Source organism: Pseudophryne corroboree, chromosome 5 (genome assembly GCF_028390025.1).
Source record: "Pseudophryne corroboree isolate aPseCor3 chromosome 5, aPseCor3.hap2, whole genome shotgun sequence".
In the NCBI taxonomy this organism is placed as follows: domain Eukaryota; kingdom Metazoa; phylum Chordata; class Amphibia; order Anura; family Myobatrachidae; genus Pseudophryne; species Pseudophryne corroboree.
The window spans coordinates 29,870,623-29,897,023 of record NC_086448.1 but is presented as its reverse complement, the minus strand read 5'-3'; positions in this window follow the sequence as shown (position 1 = coordinate 29,897,023).

The following is a 26,401-nucleotide window of genomic DNA, read 5'->3' as shown; positions in this document are numbered from 1 at the left end:
AGGTGGTGGTCAAGGGTCCTCTCCTTCAACAAGAGGGTGTTATTATTCGACCATGTTATAATCCCGAAACCAGACGGTTCGGTTAGACCCATATTGAATTAAAATCCCTGAACATATACCTGAAAAGGATCAGGTTGAAGATGGAATCGCTAAGAACGGTCATTGCAAGCCTGAAATGAATCGGGACATAAGGGAGCATACCTTCGTGTCCCCATTTATCCACCTTATCAGGCGTACCTCATGAGGTGGATAAATGGGGACACGAATCCTCGGTACGGGATTGTCATTACCAATTTCACCAAGGTAATGGCGGATATGATGGTGCTCCTACGGAAGCAAGGTGTCACTATTATCACATACTGGGATGATCTCCTCATAAAAGCGAGATCAAGAGAGCAGTTGCTGGACAGCGTATCACCTTCTCTGGAAGTGAAACGGCAACACAACTGGATTCTATATATTCCGAAGTCGCAGTTGGTTCCTACAGCTCATCTGCCTCGCCTAGGCATGATCCTAGACACAGACCAGAAGAGGGTTTATCTCCCGATAGAGAGAGCTCAGGAGCTCATGACACTGGTCAGGAATCTATTGAAAACCAAAACAGGTGTCAGTGCTTCACTGCACTCGAGTCCTGGGAAGGATGATGGCATCATACGAGGCCATCCCCTTCGGCTGGTTCCATGCAAGGACAATGGAACTTACTGGACAAGTGGTCCGGATCACATCTTCAGATGCATCGGTTAATCACCCTATCCCCCAGGGCCAGGGTGTCTCTACTGTGGTGGCTGCAGAGTGCTCACCTTCTCGAGGGCCGCAGATTCGGCATTCAGGACTGGGTCCTGGTGACCACGGATGCAAGCCTCCGAGGGTGGGGGGCAGTTACACAGGGAAGAAAATTCCAAGGTTTGTGGTCACCCCAACAGACTTGCCTTCACATCAATATCCTGGAACTAAGGGCCATATACAACGCCCTAAGTCAAGCGGAGTTCCTGCTTCGCGACCAACCGGTTCTGATCCAGTCAGACCGCAGGGGCTCATGTAAACCGCCAGGGCGGCACAAGGAGCAGGGTGGCGAGGGTAGAAGCCACCAGAATTCTTCGCTGGGCGGAGAATCAAGTAAGCGCACTGTCAGCAGTGTTAATTCCGGGAGTGGACACGACCTCCACCCGGGAAAGTGGTGACTTCATCAGGAAGTCTTCACGCAGTTTTGCAAATTGATGGAAACTGCCTCAGGTGGACTACATGGCGTCCCACCTCAATAAAAAGATAAAAAAGGTTTTACGCTGGGTCAAGGGACTCTCAGGCGATAGCTGTGGTCGCACTAGTAACACCTTGGGTGTTCCAGACGGTCTATATATTCCCTCCTCTTCCTCTCAGACCCACGGGCTGAGAATTGTAATAAACGGAGGAGTGTGAACAATATTCTTTGCTCCGGATTGGCCAAGAAGGACTCGGTACCCGGAACTGCAAGAAATGCTCTCAGAGGACCCATGGCCTCTGCCTCTCAGTCAGGACATGTTGCAACAGGGACCCTGTCTGATCCAAGACTTACCGCGGCTGCGTTGGACGGCATGGCGGTTGAACGCCGGATCCTAGCGGAAAAGGGCATTCCGGATGCAGTTATTCCTACGCTGATAAAGGCTAGGAAAGACGTGACAGCAAGACTTTTTCACTGTATATGGCGAAAATAGGTTGCTTGGTGTGCGGCCGGGAAGGCCCTACAGAGGAATTCCAGGGAGCTCGATTCCTGCACTTCCTACAGTCAGGAGTGACTATGGGCCTAAAATTAGGATCCATAAAGGCCAAGATTTCGGCCCTATCCCTTTTTCTCTCAAAAAGAACTGGCTTCACTGCCTGAAGTTCGGACGTTGTTACAGGGGTGCTGCATATTCAGCCCCTTTTGTGCCTCCAGTGGCACCTTGGGATCTTAACGTGTGTTGGATTCCTAAAATCCCACTGGTTTGAGCCACTTAAGACCGTGGAGCTAAAATATCTCACGTGGAAAGTGGTCATGCTTTGGACTAGGCGTGTGTCAGAATTGGCGGCTTTGTCATGTAAAAGCCCATATCTGATCTTCCATATGGAAAGGGCAGAATGGAGGACTCGTCCCCAATTTCTCCCTAAGGTGGTATCATCGTTTCATTTGAACCAACCTATTGTGGTGCCTGCGGCTACTAGGGACTTGGAGGATTCCAAGTTGCTGGACGTAGTCCGGGCCCTGAAACTTTATGTTTCCAGGACGGCTAGAGTCAGAAAAACTGACTCGCTATTTATCCTGCATGCTCCCAACAAGCTGGGTGCTCCTGCTTCAAAGCAGACTATTGCTCGCTGGATCTGTAGCACGATTCAGCTTGCACATTCTGCGGCTGGACTGCCGCATCCTAAATCAGTAAAAGCCCATTCCACGAGGAAGGTGGGCTCTTCTTGGGCGGCTGCCCGAGGGGTCTCGGCTTTACAACTTTGCCGAGCTGCTACTTGGTCGGGTTCAAACACTTTTGCAAAATTCTACAAGTTTGATACCCTGGCTGAGGAGGACCTTGAGTTTGCTCATTCGGTGCTGCAGAGTCATCCGCACTCTCCTGCCCGTTTGGGAGCTTTGGTATAATCCCCATGGTCCTTACGGAGTACCCAGCATCCACTAGGATGTCAGAGAAAATAAGAATTTACTCACCGGTAATTCTATTTCTCGTAGTCCGTAGTGGATGCTGGGAGCCCGTCCCAAGTGCAGACTCTCTGCAATACATGTATATAGTTATTGCTTAACTAAAGGGTTATTGTATGAGCCGTCTGTTGAGAGAGGCTCAGTTATTGTTCATACTGTTAACTGGGTATAGTTATCACGAGTTGTACGGTGTGATTGGTGTGGCTGGTATGAGTCTTACCCTGGATTCCAAATCCTTTCCTAGTAATGTCAGCTCTTCCGGGCACAGTTTCCCTAACTGAGGTCTGGAGGAGGGGCATAGAGGGAGGAGCCAGTGCACACCAGATATAGTACCTAATCTTTCTTTTAAGAGTGCCCAGTCTCCTGCGGAGCCCGTCTATACCCCATGGTCCTTACGGAGTACCCAGCATCCACTACGGACTACGAGAAATAGAATTACCGGTGAGTAAATTCTTATTATATATATATATATATATAAGACCAGCGGTGCGGCTGCGTCACTCTGGTTTCCAGAAAGAAATACAGATACTCTCTGTGTAGTTTTACAAAAGTTTATAAAACTGAAAGCTCATACCGTGTGGGGTATAATGTGAATTTCAGCTCAGTGGCTTAATGTGAATTTGGCTCATAAGATGTGGTGTAATGTGATTTTAAGCTCATGCTGTGTGGCGTAATGTGAATTTGGCTCATACTGTGTGGCATAATGTTAATTTGGCTCATAAGGTGTGGCGTAATGTGAATTTGGCTCATAAGGTGTGGCGTAATGTGAATTTGGCTCATAAGGTGTGGCGTAATGTGATTTTAAGCTCCTGCTGTGTGGCGTAATGTGAATTTGGCTCATACTGTGTGGCATAATGTGAAGTTGGCTCATAAGGTGTGGCGTTATGTGAATTTGGCTCATAAGGTGTGGTGTAATGTGAATTTAAGCTCATATCGTATGGAATAATGTGAATTTGGTTCATATTGTGTGGTGTAATGAGAATTTCGGATCATACTGTGTGGCGTAATGTGAATTTCAGCTCATGCTGTGGGGCGTAATGTGAATTTTGGCTCATGCTGTGTGGCGTAATGTGAATTTCGGCTCATGCCATGTGGCGCAATGTGAATTTCGGCTAATGCTGTGTGGCGCAATGTGAATTTCGGCTAATGCCGTGTGGCGCAATGTGAATTTCGGCTAATGCCATGTGGTGTAATGTGAATTTCAGCTCATATGGTGTGGCGTAATGTGAATTTTGGCTCATACCATGCGGCATAATCTGAATAAGGGGCACTACTGTCAGTAGCTGGTGAGCATGGGGACATATGTGACAAATGCTGGTGTCCTGCAGAGGAGGGGTCTGATGCCATAGAAAGAGGCAGATGTAGCTCTGATTGCACACGTGTAAATTATAAACCTTACTTGTGTTATATTAAAACTGAAATGTTCGGCCCCCTAAATCTGCCATATTTTTCAGAGTGGCCCACTCAAAATCTGGGTGTTGGTGTTGGGAGGGTGCGTGGGGAGGGAATGCACATGCACCTAGGTCCACCACTCTCTAGTTCAGCCACTCGGTCAGGGATAGGTTGGGAAAGTGTAAGCAGCAATAGGGTGCAGCAGCAGCTAGGACTCAGGGATATGCCATAGCGGACAGTCAGTACCGGCCGGCGGTCGCACCATTATGTTTTATTTTATTTCTCTGGGGTATATTAGATCTACTTTATTATTAGGAAAGAGAGAAATTAGATTAAGCCATGTAGTTTTACTGCAAGAATGTAAAAAAGTTCTAGACATGTCCCTGTGTGGTGCTAGACACGCCCCAAAAGGCGGTGCTAGACACGCCCCTCCTGCGGTGCACCCCCTAATACAATTAGCTGCGCACGCCTATGTATGGTAGAGTGAGAAGGGCAGGCAGTAGGACTCAGAGCTTCATTTTGGTAGAGAGAGGAGGGCGGACAGTTGTATTTGGAGCCTCACTTTGTTAGAGAGAGGAGGGCAAGCAGCTGTACTGTTGTAGATGGAGGAGGGCAGGCAGCAGGTCTCGGAGGCTCACTTTGGTAGTTGTAGGAGGGCAGGCAGCATGACTCAAAGCCGCACTTTTCTGATGTACGTCATGACTGGGTGCAGGGGGAAAGGAGTGTCCAAAACGGGCCACTTAGCAACTGCATTTCCTTCACCCACGCTTGGTTGCACCTACGATTTTGCTCCCGGGAACCCAAACCAGAAATCACATATTCCAGCTCTTCACCAGAACAGGCTCTCATCGGAGCCCGTCTCCTGGCCAGAGGATTTTAGTAAGTCTGTGTGAAAGTATTTATTTTCACATTGCAAATTTGGGTGAAAAATTTGGGTGAAAAATATATATCACAACCACATTAAAAATGTGGATTGTGACACATATGCCCCAAAATCCTGTGTTATTTTCTGTCTTACAGTATCCTAACAGTTTAAAAAAAAAAAAAGCTTTTTCCATTATAGTATAACGTAGTGCAGAACACATTACTTTTATCTATTGAGATTGAAGACCATGGAAATCTGAGCAAAATCAGGAATGGTAGAGTCAATGCAGTGTTGGAAAAATGTGGCTGCAACCAGCTGGCTCCGCCCATGCCCTGCCCACAGAACAAGAGTAGTTACACAAAACATAGTCGAGGTAAATGCATCTTTTTCTTTAATTAACCTAAAAAAATAAAAGAATTAAACAAAGATAGCACAAGACATAAGAACACAAAATTGTTTTATATCATCGATAACAACTGTTACTCATGCGGTATAAAGACTTCTGCAGTCTGCTTAGAGTTCCCTGACCTACAGGCTCATATTTTTATGTGGTTATGGAGCATACAGGGTTGGAATGGCCCACAGGGGAACAGGGGAAACCACCGGTGGGCCCTACTGCCTCAGGCCCCGCCTCCTTGTCAGATCAGGTTTCAGACTGTGCATTTGAATTATACATATGTTACCTTATACTGCACAGGACTATGGTGTATTCTCTACAGTGCATTGTTGTCATTAATCTGGTACATTATCATGCATGAACTAGCAGTATTTACTATAATATTTATCAAGGGGCCCCGACCATGCACTCTCTAATGGTTAGCCAAGCCTCTGTGGCAGCTGGCCACACCCCCTCTGGAGACTGACCACACCCCTAAACGTGGGCTCCTACCACTACATCCCCCCGGTGGGCCCTTTATGCCCCAGTCCAACACTGGGAGCATCTAATATCTTTCTATTTCATTATGGCACTTCCTGAAATATACATTTTTAGAGTGATTAGTAGTCTGGTCTAATGTCTCGCCAGCATTGCTAATTGCCGGAATATCAGAGCCTAGATGGGACCAGGGACGGACTGGAGCTGTAATTCGGCAACAGCATCCCTTATTTTGTGTGCCTCCCAGTACTCTACTTGCCCGGCATGAAGAGAGAAGGGGCGGGCCGTGGGTGGGGTCATGGCCCCTCCTCTCCTGAGGACCATGCCTCTTCACCGGAGACCATGCTTACCATCACTGGGAGGAAGAGTGTGGGAATGCCGGAAGCTATTTAATTTTCCTTACTGCTTGCTGGATCCTCCTCACTTAGGGGGATGATTTATCAAATCTTCTGAAGAGATCAAATTCTGGCTATCATTGTGTAAGAGAGTACTAGATAAATGTGGGCAACACATCCATTGGTGCTCTGTGGAAAGTATGTTAAATCCCTCCCCCTCATTACATACTCTAGAATGTAGACCAGAGGTTCTCAAATGTGGTCCTCAAGGCACCTCAACGGTCCAGGTTTGAAGTATATCCATGCTTCGCCACAGGTGACTAAATTAGTAAGTCAGTCAATTTGATTTAACCATTTGTACTGAGCCATGGATATACTTAAAACCTGGACTGTTGGTGTGCCTTGAGGACCGCGTTTGAAAACCTCTGGTCTAGACATACTGTACAGTATGCCCAAACTTGTTCTTTCAAAAATACTAGCAAAGGGGAGCCTCTGTAAGGTCCTTAATGTCAATGAGATCCACCTAACCAAGTCCTCTATATAGACCTTTTTGGTCTATTATATTTTCATGGGGGGGGGGGGTACTCTTTCCTGTTCGCAAACTGAACCCATGGAATATGAATGTTCTACTTTCATACTTTCACTGTAACCATTGAGTGTTCCGCTCACTTGCTCCAGAAATGATCCTGCTTATTCCCCACTGGTTTCCCATGTACATGATCCAGGGGTGATAGACACAGCACAGTAGGCATTTTGGTAGCTTAGAGGGGCTCACCTTGATAACCATAGCTTTGAGTGGACAGGATATGAGTATGGATGAATTTATCATAATTAAAAAATCTTTTACTCAAGCTATGCCAGTTTATTAACTTTGGTTGTCATTCTGTAATTGCCAGATATTAATTACATTAGGATGGCTCGGGGTGAAATACACTATACCGGATTAACTGTTTTAATAGCATATGTTGATGAACAATGTCAATTAGTTTTTAATCGTTCGAATGAATAATTCTTGCTTCATTTTAACATGTGAGTAAAGCGACTAGCCCCGGCATGCATACATATAGTTTCACATTCGCTCTATAGGCATGGGTTGCCTACCAGTAGTTTAAAAGTCAACAGTACGAGGCCATTATGACGTCTACTTCCTCTGCAATGATAACAACTGTTTATGTTGATTAAGTGTGAAAAATATTTATTGGGAAGAGTAAGAGGAATATCATGTTGCGATAAATTGGATAATAATTGGCCTGACGCTTCCATGGCATGTAACATAACAATGACCTCACGTATAACTCACCTCATTATGGCCAACCAGATGGACATCAACAAATATTCTCCCTTTTTCATCCTACTTTGGACTATTTATGCTAAGCAGGCTGGACTATAAATATATGTTGCTGCTCATTCTACTACAGTATATGCACTGTACTTGTCGAAAGGTCAAAATGAGAGGACTTATCATTTGTTTCCTAGTTGCAGCCTTCTCTTTGGACTTGGGTAAGAGTTTGAGTATATTCATTGTTTGTGTGTTTGTTTGATTGGGATTCAGGCTCCAGACTAATGGATATGAGACCAAGGATCTTGAGGACTTGCTAAGTTAGACCTGCTAGTTTGATGTACTGTGTAGTAATCTCATGCTCTCGCCCTAGCGACAGAGGACAATGGCGGAACAATGCTTATGGATGTATTTTTAATGCTTATATTTCCATGGTTTATGTATTTCTTTTAAGCATTTTTTTTATATGCATTGAATTCAAATTTTAAACATAGGACAAAAGTACAAAAGAGTAGGCCATTTACAGGTACAATTGAGCATCTGACTGAGGTGGTACACAAAGAGAGGTCTTGGCTGATCATAAGTAGATATGAAGCAGTGCAGAGGTAGGCAAATCAACAGATATACAGTATAAAGAAAGACATGAAGCAAGTACAGTAACAAAGACATAATAAATGACAGGGGAGGGTAAAATATAAAGACTGGGGGGAGGCCTAAGCTGGTCCTTGGAGAATCTAAACCAGTGGTCTCCAACCTTAATTGGGGTGTGAGCTACTCAAGATAAATTAAACCTTCCGAAGAGCTACTAAATGTTTTTAAACAAAAAATCTAGCTAATAACCCAAAAAATTGAAGGTCATTTAATGTCAAAAAAAGTTTCACAGAAAAACAACATTGCATTTAGTTAATACAGTGATATCTTTGCAACTAGTAACTAAAGTTTAAGAACAGGTCATTTTTAGTGAGATGCCTGGCACTGAAAATTTCCCACGATTATTTTAAAATTTAGTAGGTAACCTTATTGTAGTGTAAGTGGAATGTTCTATGGAAGGTTCTCTCTGCCAGCCCACTGTTGGCATATTCTTTAGAGGCCCTTTGTGGAGCTATTGAAATATATAGATGGCCTCTGTGGGAGTAACTCGCCCCTACAATGATGGAAATGCAGTTGACTCCTGTGATGTCCAGATGGAGGACTGCTGTACTTAAATGGGTGCTGGGGCTCTCTCAGTGTTGAGATCGGACCCATGGGACTTGTGGAGAGCGGCCAGCGGGTGGGCTGCTGGCTGGTTTCCGTCAAACTGCCCTACGCACTGGCCTATGCCATCAGGTGATTGCCGTAAGGCGAGCTACCCAAATTACGACCATGAGCTACGGATTGGTGACCACTGATCTAAACAGTGTGGAATAGAGAACAGGAAAAATAAGATCTGAAAAGCCTTGAAGGAGCTAAACTTCTGAGCTGATGCATTATTATAAACAAACCAATTGCAGAAGCCTGGATATATTTATGGGAATTATCATGTACAGTAAGTTGGCAGATATTTTCTCCATGTTTGCCAAGCACCATATTTTATTCTGGAGCTTCTCGCGGGACTGGGTGATCTGGATGTTTCCCCTGACCGACAATAAGCACCGGGCAGCATTTAGAGTTTGTACATAAAGTTTATCAGCATGCCAATCCAAACCCTCCAGTGGGCAGCCAAGGACAAATGTCCAAGGACTGAGACAAGCAACTGCATCCCAGGACCGCCCACCAGATGTGTTCGAATGGGCCTACATGTCCGCATCTCCTAAAGCACCGATCCAAAGCAGAGTCATACTTTCTTTTCAGCCCAGTAGGTACCAGATGTCACCAATAATCGAGTTTAGAGGCATTGTCCATCACTAAAGAGAAAATAGAGGGTTTTGAGACCTCTTTCCTCACTGTAGTTCAAATGTCCTCATCCGGTGGCTCAATAGATCCACTTCCCACTATAGCTCATGGCTTGGGATAGCATTCTGTTTATTATGGATTCAGAGGTTCTCTAAAAAAGGACAAAGGTCTAGTGATGAGGTGATTGGGAAGAAACATAATGTCTCATTTAGGAAAGTTGAGCAGCCTAATAGTTTGCATCTCACGTTTTTCCCGTAGGGTACCTAGAGAGGTGCATTGTCTGGAGTCTAGAACATCAGAGACCACCTTGACACCATTGTCAGTCAATTAGGAGGTGGCTTCAAATGTGTAGTTTCCAATAGTCCCATATGGAGCATTATAAGCTGACAATAGGGTGGGAATGTACCCTTGTATATCTACTGAGGGATGGTACACAAAGGATTAATGGCAGGGAGAATACCTTACCAGACTTGGCCTCCAGATTTATCCATCTTGGAGTTTGGGATCATGCTACAGTTTGGCATAAATGGGTAGCCTAGTAATAGAGATGGATGTCTGGAACCCCGGTCATGCCAATATACAGATAGGTGGCACATCTAACATTTAAAAGCTTGTATACAAACATGTATTACACATATCTTGATATACATTATAAACTGGACACTTACTATTTAATGCTCTTCCTTATGTGATATGACTTCTCTGGAAGATCAATGATTGACTGTCATTACTGTAGTCCATTGTTATGTTTTGTTATTTGTGCAATCTTGCATCAAATAAAAATTGATTGGCGGGAAATAAGGAAAGCTAGTATACTGTATGGTGGTTTGATTCTCCACGCAAATTGCAGACCGCATCACCTTGATTGGGAAGGTCTGGAAGATGTAGCGTAGTCGAGGCAGAAGATTCGTCTTAACACAAACTATGCTACCCAGCCAGGAGATAACGGGGGGAGATGTATCAAACCTTGGAAAGAGATCAAGTGAAAAAGCTGCCCAATCAGCTTCTGCCATTTATTAAGCCGCGACATTAAAAATGAAAGATGCCCTTTGGTCGCTTTCACCCACTTCCACACTTGATCTCTCTCCAAAGTTTGATACATATCCCCCAAATTCGGTTTTGCTATATATGAAGATCCAGCTGTATGGATTTAGAAAGGAGTGTTTTAATAACACTATGGGAATATATAATATATGGGTCTATATTCTAAGCCTTGGAGAGAGAGAAAGTGGAGAGACATAAAGTACCAACCAACCAGTTCCTGTCACGTTTCGAAAACAGCCTGTAACATGGCACTTAGGAGCTGATTGGCTGGTACATTATCCTCGTCCATTTTATCTCTCTGCAAATCTGCGCTTTCCTCCCCTCACACACAGCAGCCAGCGGCTGCAAGAATTGCGATGGTGAGTGAGTTGCAAACAGATTTGAAGCTTGGCTGGTGTTTGCATAGCTTTTCGCACGGTGTACGCAGACTTGCACGGGGAGGGTATTTACTCTCTATGGGCGGCGGCTATCGCAGAGGAGAGATCAGGTTTATCCCTAAATCCTTTTAAAGCGTTTCTGTAAACAATGAAGACGTATATTTGATTCATTTAAAGTGTGACTATAACCAAGATATTAACTGTTCATTTTCACATCATTTTTATTTCTAAGGGAGTTCAATAAGCTGTTACTATTGCCCGTCTGTGACTTCCAGCTCTGAATGTAAAACCACAATAAACTGCACAGATCCTAACATGGTGTGTAAGACGGAAATACGGAGTGATTATGCAGGTGAGTACTTCACTTGTATAGTAGAGTGGCTGGCCCAACACATGGGGTAACCCCCAACCTGACCCGACCATGACCATAATACATCTATTACACCCTAGACAGACACAGGACACTACACCCCAACATGACCTGACCTCTGGACATGACCATAATACATCTTTTACACCCTATACAGACATAGGACACTACACCCCCAACATGACCTGACCACTGGACATGACCATAATACATCTATTACATCCTATACAGACATAGGACACTACACCCCCAACATGACCAGACCACTGGCCATGACCATAATACATCTATTACACTCTATACAGACATAGGACACTACACCCCCAACATGACCTGACCACTGGACATGACCATAATACATCTATTACATCCTATACAGACATAGGACACTACACCCCCAACATGACCAGACCACTGGCCATGACCATAATACATCTATTACATCCTATACAGACATAGGACACTACACCCACAACATGACCTGACCACTGGCCATGACCATAATACATCTATTACACCCTATACAGACATAGGACACTAAACCCCAACATGACCTGACCACTGGACATGACCATAATACATCTATTACACCCTATACAGACATAGGACACTACACCCCAACATGACCTGACCACTGGACATGACCATAATACATCTATTACACCCTATACAGACATAGGACACTACACCCCCAACATGACCTGACCACTGGACATGACCATAATACATCTATTACACCCTATACAGACATAGGACACTACACCCCCAACATGACCATAATACATCTATTACACCCTATACAGACATAGGACACTACACCCCCAACATGACCTGACCACTGGCCATGACCATAATACATCTATTACATCCTATACAGACATAGGACACTACACCCCCAACATGACCTGACCACTGGACATGACCATAATACATCTATTACACCCTATAAAGACATAGGACATTACACCCCAACATGACCTGACTGCTGGCCATGACCATAATACATCTATTACACCCTATACAGACATAGGACATTACACCACCAACATGACCTGACCACTGGACATGACCATAATACATCTATTACACCCTATACAGACATAGGACACTACACCCTCAACATGACCTGACTGCTGGACATGACCATAATACATCTATAACACTCTATACAGACATAGGACACACCCCCAACATGACCTGACCACTGGACATGACCATAATACATCTATTACACCCTATACAGACACAGGACACTACACCCCAACATGACCTGACCACTGGCCATGACCATAATACATCTATTACACCCTATACAGACACAGGACACTACACCCCAACATGACCTGACCACTGGCCATGACCATAATACATCTATTACACCCTATACAGACATAGGACACTACACCCCCAACATGACCTGACCACTGGACATGACCATAATACATCTATTACACCCTATATAGACATAGGACACTACACCCCCAACATTACCTGACCACTGGCCATGACTATAATACATCTATTACACCCTATGCAGACATAGGACACTACACCCCAACATGACCTGACCACTGGCCATGATCATAATACATCTATTACACCCTATACAGACATAGGACACTACACCCCCAACATGACCTGACCACTGGACATGACCATAATACATCTATTACACCCTATACAGACATAGGACACTACACCCCAACATGACCTGACCACTGGACATGACCATAACACATCTATTACACCCTATACAGACATAGGACACTACACCCCAACATGACCTGACCACTGGACATCACCATAATACATCTATTACACCCTATACAGACATAGGACACTACACCCCCAAAATAACCTGACCACTGGCCATGACCATAATACATCTATTACACCCTATACAGACATAGGACAGTGCACCCCCAACATGACTTGACCACTGGCCATGACCATAATACATCTATTACACCCTATACAGACATAGGACACTACACCCCCAACATGACCTGACCACTGGCCATGACCATAATACATCTATTACAGCCAATACAGATATAGGACACTACACCCCCAACATGACCTGTCCACTGTCTGTGAACATAATACATCTATTACACCCTATACTGACATAGGACACTACACCCCAACATGACCTGACTGCTGGCCATGACCATAATACATCTATTACACCCTATACAGACATAGGACATTACACCCCCAACATGACCTGACCACTGGACATGACCATAATACATCTATTACACCCTATGAAGACATAGGACAGTGCACCCCCAACATGACCTGACCACTGGACATGGCCATAATACATCTATTACAGCCAATACAGACATAGGACACTACACCCCCAACATGACCTTACCACTGGCCGTGACCATAATACATCTATTACACCCTATACTGACATAGGACACTACACCCTCAACATGACCTGACCACTGGCCGTGACCATAATACATCTATTACACCCTATACAGACATAGGACACTACACCCCAACATGACCTGACCACTGGCCATGACTATAATACATCTATTACACCCTATAAAGACATAGGACATTACACCCCAACATGACCTGACTGCTGGCCATGACCATAATACATCTATTACACCCTATACAGACATAGGACATTACACCACCAACATGACCTGACCACTGGACATGACCATAATACATCTATTACACCCTATACAGACATAGGACACTACACCCTCAACATGACCTGACTGCTGGACATGACCATAATACATCTATAACACTCTATACAGACATAGGACACACCCCCAACATGACCTGACCACTGGACATGACCATAATACATCTATTACACCCTATACAGACACAGGACACTACACCCCAACATGACCTGACCACTGGCCATGACCATAATACATCTATTACACCCTATACAGACACAGGACACTACACCCCAACATGACCTGACCACTGGCCATGACCATAATACATCTATTACACCCTATACAGACATAGGACACTACACCCCCAACATGACCTGACCACTGGACATGACCATAATACATCTATTACACCCTATATAGACATAGGACACTACACCCCCAACATTACCTGACCACTGGCCATGACTATAATACATCTATTACACCCTATGCAGACATAGGACACTACACCCCAACATGACCTGACCACTGGCCATGATCATAATACATCTATTACACCCTATACAGACATAGGACACTACACCCCCAACATGACCTGACCACTGGACATGACCATAATACATCTATTACACCCTATACAGACATAGGACACTACACCCCAACATGACCTGACCACTGGACATGACCATAACACATCTATTACACCCTATACAGACATAGGACACTACACCCCAACATGACCTGACCACTGGACATCACCATAATACATCTATTACACCCTATACAGACATAGGACACTACACCCCCAAAATAACCTGACCACTGGCCATGACCATAATACATCTATTACACCCTATACAGACATAGGACAGTGCACCCCCAACATGACTTGACCACTGGCCATGACCATAATACATCTATTACACCCTATACAGACATAGGACACTACACCCCCAACATGACCTGACCACTGGCCATGACCATAATACATCTATTACAGCCAATACAGATATAGGACACTACACCCCCAACATGACCTGTCCACTGTCTGTGAACATAATACATCTATTACACCCTATACTGACATAGGACACTACACCCCAACATGACCTGACTGCTGGCCATGACCATAATACATCTATTACACCCTATACAGACATAGGACATTACACCCCCAACATGACCTGACCACTGGACATGACCATAATACATCTATTACACCCTATGAAGACATAGGACAGTGCACCCCCAACATGACCTGACCACTGGACATGGCCATAATACATCTATTACAGCCAATACAGACATAGGACACTACACCCCCAACATGACCTTACCACTGGCCGTGACCATAATACATCTATTACACCCTATACTGACATAGGACACTACACCCTCAACATGACCTGACCACTGGCCGTGACCATAATACATCTATTACACCCTATACAGACATAGGACACTACACCCCAACATGACCTGACCACTGGCCATGACTATAATACATCTATTACAGCCAATACAGACATAGGACACTACACCCCCAACATGACCTGACCACTGGCCGTGGCCATAATACACCTATTACACCCTATACTGACATAGGACACTACACCCTCAACATGACCTGACCACTGGCCGTGACCATAATACATCTATTACACCCTATACAGACATAGGACACAAAACCCCAACATGACCTGACCACTGGCCATGACCATAATACATCTATTACAGCCAATACAGACATAGGACACTACACCCCCAACATGACCTGACCACAGCCGTGACCATAATACATCTATTACACCCTATACTGACATAGGACACTACACCCCCAACATGACCTGACCACTGTCCGTGACCATAATACATCTATTACACACTATACAGACGTAGGACACTACACCCCAACATGACCTGACCACTGGCCATGACCATAATACATCTATTACACCCTATACAGACATAGGACATTACACCCCAACATGACCTGACCACTGGCCATGACCATAATACATCTATTACACCCTATACAGACATAGAACACTACACCCCAACATGACCTGACCACTGGCCATGACCATAATACATCTATTACACCCTATACAGACATAGGACACTACACCCCCAACATGACCTGACCACTGGACATGATCATAATACATCTATTACACCCTATACAGACATAGGACACTACACCCCCAACATGACCTGACCACTGGACATCACCATAATACATCTATTACACCCTATACAGACATAGGACACTACACCCCAACATGACCTGACCACTGGACATGACCATAACACATCTATTACACCCTATACAGACATAGGACACTACACCCCCAACATGACCTGACCACTGGACATCACCATAATACATCTATTACACCCTATACAGACATAGGACACTACACCCCCAAAATAACCTGACCACTGGCCATGACCATAATACATCTATTACACCCTATACAGACATAGGACAGTGCACCCCCAACATGACCTGACCACTGGCCATGACCATAATACATCTATTACACCCTATACAGACATAGGACACTACACCCCCAACATGACCTGACCACTGGCCATGACCATAATACATCTATTACAGCCAATACAGATATAGGACACTACACCCCCAACATGACCTGTCCACTGGCTGTGACCATAATACATCTATTACACCCTATACTGACATAGGACACTACACCCCAACATGACCTGACTGCTAGCCATGACCATAATACATCTATTACACCCTATACAGACATAGGACATTACACCCCCATCATGACCTGACCACTGGACATGACCATAATACATCTATTACACCCTATACAGACATAGGACACTACACCCTCAACATGACCTGACTGCTGGACATGACCATAATACATCTATTACACCCTATACTGACATAGGAAACTACACCCCCAACATGACCTGACCACTGGCCGTGACCATAATACATCTATTACACCCTATGCAGACATAGGACACTAAACCCCAACATGACCTGACCACTGGCCATGACCATAATACATCTATTACAGCCAATACAGACATAGGACACTACACCCCCAACATGACCTGACCACTGGCCGTGACCATAATACATCTATTACACCCTATACTGACATAGGAAACTACACCCCCAACATGACCTGACCACTGGCCGTGACCATAATACATCTATTACACCCTATATAGACATAGGACACTAAACCCCAACATGACCTGACCACTGGCCATGACCATAATACATCTATTACAGCCAATACAGACATAGGACACTACACCCCCAACATGACCTGACCACAGCCGTGACCATAATTCATCTATTACACCCTATACTGACATAGGACACTACACCCCCAACATGACCTGACCACTGTCCGTGACCATAATACATCTATTACACCCTATGCAGACGTAGGACACTACACCCCAACATGACCTGACCACTGGCCATGACCATAATACATCTATTACACCCTATACAGACATAGGACACTACACCCCAACATGACCTGACCACTGGCCATGACCATAATACATCTATTACACCCTATACAGACATAGGACACTACACCCCAACATGACCTGACCACTGGCCATGACCATAATACATCTATTACACCCTATACAGACATAGGACACTACACCCCAACATGACCTGACCACTGGACATGACAATAATACATCTATTACATCCTATACAGACATAGGACATTACACCTCCAACATGACCTGACCACTGGCCATGACCATAATACATCTATTACACCCTATACAGATATAGGACACTACACCCCAACATGACCTGACCACTGGCCATGACCATAATACATCTATTAAACCCTATACAGACATAGGACACTACACCCCCAACATGACCTGACCACTGGACATCACCATAATACATCTATTACACCCTATACAGACATAGGACACTACACCCCCAAACAAGACCTGACCACTGGACATGACCATAATACATCTATTGCACCCTATACAGACATAGGACACTACACCCCCAACATGACCTGACCACTGGCCATGACCATAATACATCTATTACATCCTATACAGACATAGGACACTACACCCCCAACAAGACCTGACCACTGGACATGCCCATAATACATCTATTACACACAATACATACATAGGACACTACACCTCCAACATGACCTGACCACTTTCCATGACCATAATACATCTAGTACACCCTATACAGACATAGGACACTACACCCCAACATGACCTGACCACTGGCCATGACCATAATACATCTATTACACCCTATACAGACATAGGACATTACAACCCCAACATGACCTGACCACTGGCCATGACCATAATACATCTATTACACACTATACAGACATAGTACTCTACACCCCAAAATGACCTGACCACTGGCCATGATCATAATACATCTATTACACTCTATACAGACATAGGACACTACAACCCCAACATGACCTGACCGCTGGACATGACTATAATACATCTATTACACCCTATACAGACATAGGACACTACAACCCCAACATGACCTGACCTCTGGACATGACCATAATACATCTTTTACACCCTATACAGACATAGGACACTACACCCCAACATGACCTGACCACTGGACATGACCATACTACATCTATTACACCCTATACAGACATAGGACACTACACCCCAACATGACCTGACCACTGGACATGACCATAATACATCTATTACACCCTATACAGACAGAGGACACTACACCCCCAACATGACCTGACCACTGGCCATGACCATAATACATCTATTACACCCTATACAGACATAGGACACTACACCCCAACATGACCTGACCACTGGCCATGACCATAATACATCTATTACATCCTATACAGACATAGGACACTACACCCCCAACAAGACCTGACCACTGGACATGCCCATAATACATCTATTACACACAATACATACATAGGACACTACACCTCCAACATGACCTGACCACTTTCCATGACCATAATACATCTAGTACACCCTATACAGACATAGGACACTACACCCCAACATGACCTGACCACTGGCCATGACCATAATACATCTATTACACCCTATACAGACATAGGACATTACAACCCCAACATGACCTGACCACTGGCCATGACCATAATACATCTATTACACATTATACAGACATAGTACTCTACACCCCAAAATGACCTGACCACTGGCCATGATCATAATACATCTATTACACTCTATACAGACATAGGACACTACAACCCCAACATGACCTGACCGCTGGACATGACTATAATACATCTATTACACCCTATACAGACATAGGACACTACAACCCCAACATGACCTGACCACTGGACATGACCATAATACATCTAATACACCCTATACAGACATAGGACGCTACAACCCCAACATGACCTGACCTCTGGACATGACCATAATACATCTTTTACACCCTATACAGACATAGGACACTACACCCCCAACATGACTTGACCACTGGACATGACCATAATACATCTATTACACCCTATATAGACATAGGACACTACACCCCCAACATGACCTGACCACGGAACATGACCATAATACATCTATTACACCCTATACAGACATAGGACACTACACCCCAACATGACCTGACCACTGGACATGACCATACTACATCTATTACACCCTATACAGACATAGGACACTACACCCCAACATGACCTGACCACTGGACATGACCATAATACATCTATTACACCTTATACAGACAGAGGACACTACACCCCCAACATGACCTGACCACTGGCCATGACCATAATACATCTATTACACCCTATACAGACATAGGACACTACACCCCAACATGACCTGACCACTGGCCATGACCATAATAAATCTATTACATCCTATACAGACATAGGACACTACACCCCCAACATGACCTGACCACTGGACATGCCCATAATACATCTATTACACACAATACATACATAGGACACTACACCTCCAACATGACCTGACCACTTTCCATGACCATAATACATCTAGTACACCCTATACAGACATAGGACACTACACCCCAACATGACCTGACCACTGGACATGACCATAATACATCTATTACACCCTGTACAGACATAGGACATTACAACCCCAATATGACCTGACCACTGGCCATGACCATAATACATCTATTACACACTATACAGACGTAGTACTCTACACCCCAAAATGACCTGACCACTGGCCATGACCATAATACATCTATTACACTCTATACAGACATAAGACACTACATCCTCAACATGACCTGACCGCTGGAAATTACTATAATACATCTATTACACCCTATACAGACATAGGACACTACAACCCCAACATGACCTGACCACTGGACATGACCATTATACATCTATTACACCCTATACAGACATAGGACACTACAACCCCAACATGACCTGACCTCTGGACATGACCATAATACATATTTTACACCCTAAACAGACATAGGACTCTACACCCCAAAATGACCTTACCACTGGCCATGACCATACTACATCTATTACACCCTATACAGACATAGGACACTACACCCCAACATGACTTGACCACTGGACATGACCATAATACATCTATTACACCTTATACAGACATAGGACACTACACCCCCAACATGACCTGACCACTGGACATGACCATAAAACATCTATTACACACTATGCAGACATAGGACACTACACCTCCAACATGACCTGACCACTTTCCTTGACCATAATACATCTAGTACACCCTATACAGACATAGGACACTACACCCCAACATGACCTGACCACTGGACATGACCATAATACATCTATTACACCCTATACAGACCTAGGACATTACAACCCCAACATGACCTGACCACTGGCCATGACCATAATACATCTATTACACACTATACAGACATAGGACTCTACACCCCAAAATGACCTTACCACTGGCCATGACCATAATACATCTATTACACTCTATACAGACATAGGACACTACAACCCCAACATGACCTGACCGCTGGACATGACTATAATACATCTATTACACCCTATACAGATATAGCACACTACAACCCCAACATGACCTGACCACTGGGCGTGATCATAATACATCTATTACACCCTATACAGACATAGGACACTACACCCCCAACATGACCTGACCTCTGGACATGACCATAATACATCTTTTACACCCTATACAGACATAAAACACTACACCCCCAACATGACCTGACCACTGGACATGACCATAATACATCTATTACACCCTATATAGACATAGGACACTAGAGCCCCAACATGATCTGACCACTGGACATGACCATAATACATCTATTACACACAATACAGACATAGGACACTGCACCCCCAACATGACCTGACCACTGGACATGACCATAATACATCTATTACACCCTATACAGACATAGGACATTACACCCCCAACATGACCTGATCACTGTACATGATCATAATACATCTATTACACCCTATACAGACATAGGACACTACACCCCCAACATGACCTGACCACTGGACATGACCATAATACATCTATTACACCCTATACAGACATAGGACACTACACCCCCAACATGACCTGACCACTGGACATGACCATAATACATCTATTACACCCTATACAGACATAGGACACTACACCCCCAACATGACCTGACCACTGGCCATGACCATAATACATCTATTACACCCTATACAGACATAGGACATTACACCCCCAACATGACCTGATCACTGTACATGATCATAATACATCTATTACACCCTATACAGACTTAGGACACTACACCCCCAACATGACCTGACCACTGGACATGACCATAATACATCTATTACACCCTATACAGACATAGGACACTACACCCCCAACATGACCTGACCACTGGCCATGACCATAATACATCTATTACACCCTATACAGACATAGGACACTACACCCCCAACATGACCTGACCACTGGCCATGACCATAATACATCTATTACATCCTATACAGACATAGGACACTACACCCCCAACATGACCTGACCACTGGCCATGACCATAATACATCTATTGCACTCTATACAGACATAGGACACTACACCCCCAACATGACCTGACCACTGGCCATGACCATAATACATCTATTACACCCTATACAGACATAGGACACTACACCCCCAACATGACCTGACCACTGGACATGACCATAATACATTTATTACACCCTATACAGACATAGGACATTACACCCCCAACATGACCTGACCACTGGACATGACCATAACACATCTATTACACCCTATACAGACATAGGACACTACACCCCAACATGACCTGACCACTGGACATGACCATAATACATCTATTACACCCTATACAGACATAGGACACTACACCCCAACATGACCTGACCACTGGACATGACCATAATACATCTATTACACCCTATACAGACATAGGACACTACACCCCAACATGACCTGACCACTGGACATGACCATAATACATCTATTACACCCTATACAGACATAGGACACTACACCCCAACATGACCTGACCACTGGACATGACCATAATACATCTATTACACCCTATACAGACATAGGACTGTGAGCAGTCTTTTCCTAGCATTGATAGCCAGTGTTACTGGGTTGCTTAGAATCGCATCAACGTTAATATGTAATAGACTTCCAGTAACTGCCGTAAGTGGTGATAGAAATCTTTCTTAATGTCCAATATTGAATTGATACATTTGTTCCGTGGTTTTATGTTATGTTATGTTAACTCTGTGAAAATAATCTTTTAAAACATCCATTATAATCATTAGCATTTTTTGTGTGTGTCATAATATTATGTTTATTTTCCCATTCCAGCTTTTCCTTTTGATGGCTATGAGCCCGTTGTCCGAGACTGCGCTTTGCTTTCCGACTGTATTAATGAAAATAATAATTTCAATGTTGGAACGACGAATCCTATCCTTTGCTGTAAGGAAAACCTCTGCAACAACCAAGGAATCACTCCGGAGAACCTGGCAGCAGCGACTGGGCCAATAATTGGGATGTATGTGTTGGGCGTTTCAGTGGCCCTGATGGTAGTAGGGCTGTGACACCGGGATCTCTGGACCAGCGGCTCTGTGTGCTGTTTCCTGATATGTGTCTTCACAGTCATATACTACACAAAGGGCCTAATTCAGACCTGATTGTAGCAGCAACTTTGTTAGCAGATGGGCAAAACCATGTGCGCTGCAGGTGGGGCAGATGTGCAGAGAGAGTTAGATTTGGGTGGGTTATATTGTTTCTGTGCAGGGTAAATACTGTCTGCAATTTCAGTTTTAACACCCCCAGGACCGTCTTTTCGTATGGGCTTAATGGGCTCTTGCCCAAGGGCCCCAGGAGTAAAAGGGCACTAGCCTGATAGCTAAGGGTCCCCTCTTTCCAGGGGTACCAGATTTTTTAAATCGGCCCTGGGGAACCAGAGATATCCAATTTCGAAGCAGTGGTCCCCATCCAACGCTGTTAATTGCTTTTCCCAGCCAGATATCTCGGGTTCTGTCTGACTTTGAGTATTTCTGAGGGTATATTCCAAAAACCGGGACTCTCCCCTTTTTGGTGGACACTGGCAACTTGTCTCTACTATGCCCAGAACCAGAGATATCAGCCTTCCAGCAGCTGGTCCCTGCTCCAGCTCCACACGCCTAATATGCAGTTTTAGATTTTCATTGGTGAATTGCTCTGGCTTCTGACCTCTGATCCCCAAGTCCCCAGTACCTCCCGAAAGGTGGGACTATCTAGTGTTTTATCCCATTGAAAGCTAAGAAATCTATTTTCAGGAACTTGAGATATCTGCAGTCAAGCAAGCTGCCCTCCCACCGGAAAATGATAAATATTAAGCCCACTCCACTATCCACCCCTCTCCTACTTATTAAACACCCCCTACCACCCTGGAAGTCATGTACCAGGGCTTCTTCATTCAGTACAATGCCACCTTCTACAGTTTAGCCCCATCTGTGCAGTAAAGGAGTAATTAGCAGAAATTACTGCTCCAGGTCCTACATGCTGAGCGGAAGATAGAACACCCTCTACCGCCCACGGGACATCAAAGCTGCCGCTGATAGCTCCTCCCACCCCTACCGCTGCAGCATGGGTAGGGGGCCCAATGCATTGCTGTGCCCAGGGGCCTACACTGCTGTTAAGATGGCCCTGAACACACCCCACCGAAATCTAACTCTCTCTGCACATGTTATATCTGCCCCCCCTGCAGTGCACATGGTTTTGCCCATCTGCTAACAATGTTGCTGCTACGATCAGGTCTGAATTAGTTCCAAAGTCCATTTTTAATCTTTAGCTATTTCCTTACAAATGCTGGGGGTCATTCCGAGTTGTTCGCTCGCAAGCTGCTTTTAGCAGCTTTGCACATGCTAAGCCGCCGCCTACTGGGAGTGAATCTTAGCATATCAAAATTGCGAACGAAAGATTAGCAGAATTGCGAATAGACACTTCTTAGCAGTTTCTGAGTAGCTTCAAACTTACTCGGCATCTGCGATCAGTTCAGTGCTTGTCGTTCCTGGTTTGACGTCACAAACACACCCAGCGTTCGCCCAGACACTCCCCCGTTTCTCCAGCCACTCCCGCGTTTTTCCCGGGAACGGTAGCGTTTTTTCGCACACTCCCATAAAACGGCCCGTTTCCGCCCAGAAACACCCACTTCCTGTCAATCACATTACGATCACCAGAACGAAGAAAAAACCTCGTAATGCCGTGAGTAAAATTCCTAACTGCATAGCAAATTTACTTGGCGCAGTCGCACTGCGGACATTGCGCATGCGCATTAGCGACTAATCGCTCCGTTGCGAGAAAAAAATACAGAGCGGACAACTCGGAATGACCCCCCCCCTATAAACAACTATGGTGGTCATTCCGAGTTGTTCGCTCGTTGCCGATTTTCGCTATGCTGCGATTTGTTGCTAAATGCGCATGCGCAAGGCACGCAGGGCGCATGCGCTTAGTTATTTAACTAAAAACTTAGCAGTTTTGCTGTTGTTCGTGCGGCGCTTTTCAGTCGCACTGCCGATCGGTGAGTGATTGACAGGAAAGGGGCGTTTCTGGGTGGTAACTGAGGGAGTGTGCTAAAAAACGCAGGCGTGTCAGGGAAAAACGCGGGAGTGTCTGGAGAAACGGGCGAGTGGCTGGCCGAACGCAGGGCGTGTTTGTGACGTCAAAACAGGAACTAAACGGACCGAGCTGATCGCAATCTAGGAGTAGGTCTGGAGCTACTCAGAAACTGCAAAGAATTATTTAGCAGCAGTTCTACTAATCTTTCATTCACTATTCTGCTAAGCTAAGATACACTCCCAGAGGGCGGCGGCCTAGCGTTTCCAATGCTGCTAAAAGCAGCTAGCGAGCGAACAACTCGGAATCGCTTGTCATCTCCATCGCTCTGCTAATGGCAGATAAAAGAGAAGAAAACAAGATGGGCCGGTTTTGCGCTGACTGATGACTCCATTCTTCATCTTTTGCAGTCTTGATATGGATACTGAAAATTTCTGTGCATTATGTATAATTGTGTATATGACTATCAGACGGTGGAGTTCACTTTTAATTCATTCCATTGGTAGTCTTACTTATTCTAATAAACTTGTTGACTGTTGATTCTGTTCATTGTATTGTTCGGCTGCTTGTTATATGTTGTTATCTTAACCACTTAAACAACTACTTTTTCCCCCCACAAAACCGCTCAGAAATTGTAATAATTTTTTTAAAATTACTTAATATATTTTAATAAAATCTTAAAATATGTTATTTTAAAAAATATATTATTTTTATTATTATTATCCTTTATTTATATGGCGCCACAAGAGTTCCACAGCATCCAATTACAGAGTACATACACAGATAATCAAAACAGGAAAACAGTGACTTACAGGTAAAAATAATATAGGACAAGTACAGGGTATTAAACATCGCTACAGCAGCAGATGACACTGACATAAGTGTTAGGGTGGCAGAAAACCGCGGGATTTGGTGCCGTTTAAGTAAGCGAAGGATAATCACATGAGGGTTGGGGGCCCTGCTCGTGAGAGCTTACATTCTAAAGTGGAGGAGCAGCAGACAGGGGTGACACAGAGGGTTAGGATGAGATTAGGCTGAGATTGGTAAAGAAGTGGGTCTTCAGAGCCCGTTTGAAGTTTTGTAGAGAGGTGGGGAAGTAAATATTCATGGGGGTATATCTGGCGGGTGTTTTGGAGATAAAGTACCAGCCAATCAGCTCCTAGCTGCCATGTTACAGGCTGGGTTTGAAAAATGACAGTTAGGAGCTGATTGGCTGGTACTTCATCTCTTTCCACTCTGGGCCTAATTCAGTAAGGATTGCTAGCTAGCAGAATTTGCAATCCTTCTGAACGTGTGCTGACCGCCGCCTCCCCTTTGATGAAGCAGAAAATGCGATCGCATCGCAATTTCTGCTTCATCATAGAAATTAAGGTTGCCTCCTGCCGGCGCAGCTTGGTTGTGCCATCTAACTGATCGCGGCAGCTGCGTGTGGTGTCACACAGCCGCCGCAATCACACCCACGCCCCCCGTTTCCACGTCGCTGCCCCTGTTTG